The 2,500-nt window shown below is 63.3% G+C and overlaps 1 pseudogene; it reads left to right on the top strand.

Moving 5' to 3' along the window:
• Positions 1 to 2,500, top strand: part of LOC124579818 — a 7,958-nt pseudogene that overhangs the window by 2,549 nt on the left and 2,909 nt on the right.

Below are 2,500 nucleotides of genomic sequence, written 5' to 3'. Positions count from 1 at the left end.
GGCGTTCGCGCCCCGGTGCTTCAACCTGCGTGCAGGATCCGAGCTCGGTCCCGTGCCTTGGCCTCCCACGGATCTTCCTTGCTGCGAGGCCGCGTCCGCCTTAGCGTGCTCCTCCGGGGGCGCGCGGGTGCGCGGATTCTCTTCGGCCGCCATTCAACGATCAACTCAGAACTGGCACGGACTGGGGGAATCCGACTGTCTAATTAAAACAAAGCATTGCGATGGCCCTAGCGGGTGTTGACGCAATGTGATTTCTGCCCAGTGCTCTGAATGTCAACGTGAAGAAATTCAAGCAAGCGCGGGTAAACGGCGGGAGTAACTATGACTCTCTTAAGGTGGCCAAGTGGCAGCGGTGTGGCTGCATCCGGACTTGGCTTCTCGAAGTGCGGTCTTGATGTAGTCGTGCTGCTGCTGCGAGGTGCCTTCCTTGGGTTATAGTTACAGGGAGAGTGATGCGCAATACATGGGCCTAGCCCTCTTAGCCTCTCCTCTCCTGCGGTCTTCTCCCCTTCTCGTGGGCCCGCTGATTTCGCAGAGTGGAAGACCGCACCAGGGGCTTGGGGGGGTTACCAGCCCCCCCTCGCACTATCCCTTTTTTTAGTTGGGGGCAGTAAGCAGAGAATAAGTGGTGGCCCTTCCGCTGAAGGTGCCACCCCAACTCCCCCAGCACCTAGCCGGCCAACCGGCCGTGCCGAAAATCTTGTAACTTTTGCAGCTATGTATACCTGTAGTGAGTGCCACCGCAGCTTTACAACCAAGAACGGTCTCGGGGTCCATCGCCGCCGCCAACATCTTGCGGCCGCCAACGCGGAGATCGTCACGGAGAGGCATCGCGCGAGGTGGACGGAGGAAGAAGTCCTGTCGCTCGCCAAGGCAGAGGCCGAACTGTTCCTCGAGAGGGACGCCCGGTTCTTCTTTGTAAATCAAGAGCTCATCAGGATGTTCCCCGACCGAACGCTTGAGGCAATCAAGTGCCGACGGCGGCAAGCTGCCCACAAGCAGCTTGTCCGCCAATTCATGGAGGCGCTTGAGATCGGTCGGGGGGAAGAGCCGGCGTCCCGCCGGGGAGCGGCGAGCCCGCTGCCTGACGCGGGCGAGGCCGCTGCGCCGCCCGTCGACGCAGCCGAGGACTTCGCGGCCGACACCACCGGGCCGCCGCCGGAGGGGCCGACTGACGCCGCCATCTGGGAGCATCTGGCGGGGCTACCCGCTTCCGCCCAGCGTTTCTCTGCCCTGGATCGTGTCATCGGTCTGGGGCGGGGCACGCCGCCCGATGTCATCCTGGGCATGCTCCCGGATGCCCTTGCGTCGGTCGGGTCCAGAGGGGAGAGATCAATCACCAGGACACAGCGGCCGCGCCAACCATTGAAGCGGCCGCCTGCCGCGCCGCCGACGCAGAAGCGCAAGCGGCGCCGCTGGGAGTACGCGAGAACGCAGGATGCCTTCCGACGGTCGCGTGCGCGTTGCGTGCGCGGCCTCTTGGATGGCACCCTGCTCCAGCCGCCACCTGCCATCCCTGGTCTGCTGGACTTCTGGGCGGACCTCTTCACCAAGAAGCCCATCTCCACCGCGGGCTTCATTCGTGACCGCCTCCTCCCGCACTCAGAGCCTGTCGCTCTCGAGTGCATATGGGGGCCGGTCACACATGAGGAGGTCGCCGCCGCGTTGCCGCCCAGGGGATCAGCAGCCGGGCCGGACGGCCTTACCCCAGCGGAGTTGCGGCGTCTGCCGCACGAAGTCCTGGTGAAAGTGATGAATCTCTTCCTTCTGGCCCGCGCCCTTCCGGAACGCCTGCTTCGCGCGCGGACGTCCCTTCTCCCGAAAACGGCTGCACCAACATCCCCCGCTGACTTTCGCCCCATTACGGTCTGCTCGGTGTTGGCGCGGACCTTTCACAAGGTTCTCGCGTCACGCCTGATGCGCGCTTGTGCTGTGGACGAACGTCAGCGGGCATTCATCCCTCGGGATGGGATGTTGGAAAATACCTTCATCTTGGACACTGCTCTCACCGACGCAGTTCGCTCCTGCCGCTCTGTCTTTGTGGCATCGATCGACGTATCTAAGGCATTCGATTCGGTAGATCATGCTGCCCTTCGCCCTGTGCTGAAGGCGCATGGCCTGCCGGATTGTTTTGTCGAGTATGTCGAGCGGTGCTACGAGGGCAGCACGACAGTGATAGCGGACGGCGCCGGCGTGGGCGTGTCTGTGCAGCCAGCACGGGGCGTTCGCCAGGGCGATCCCCTCTCCCCCCTCCTGTTCAACTTTGCGGTGGACTACGTTTTAGGCCAACTGCCCTCCCACATCGGAGCTCGGATCCTCGGTCGCAGAGTCAACGCTGCGGCCTTTGCAGATGACGTCTTGCTGTTTGCAGCGACCCCGAGGGGCTTGCAGTCCCTCATCGACGCAGCTACCGCAGCCCTCGCCCACCTGGGGCTGCAGATCAACGCCCGGAAGTGTTTCACCCTCGCCTTAGTCGCGTCAGGGCGCGAGAAGAAGGTGA

Source organism: Schistocerca americana, unplaced genomic scaffold, assembly GCF_021461395.2.
Source record: "Schistocerca americana isolate TAMUIC-IGC-003095 unplaced genomic scaffold, iqSchAmer2.1 HiC_scaffold_313, whole genome shotgun sequence".
In the NCBI taxonomy this organism is placed as follows: domain Eukaryota; kingdom Metazoa; phylum Arthropoda; class Insecta; order Orthoptera; family Acrididae; genus Schistocerca; species Schistocerca americana.
Note: the sequence above shows the minus strand (reverse complement) of the source record. Positions and strands in the feature narration are given on the sequence as shown.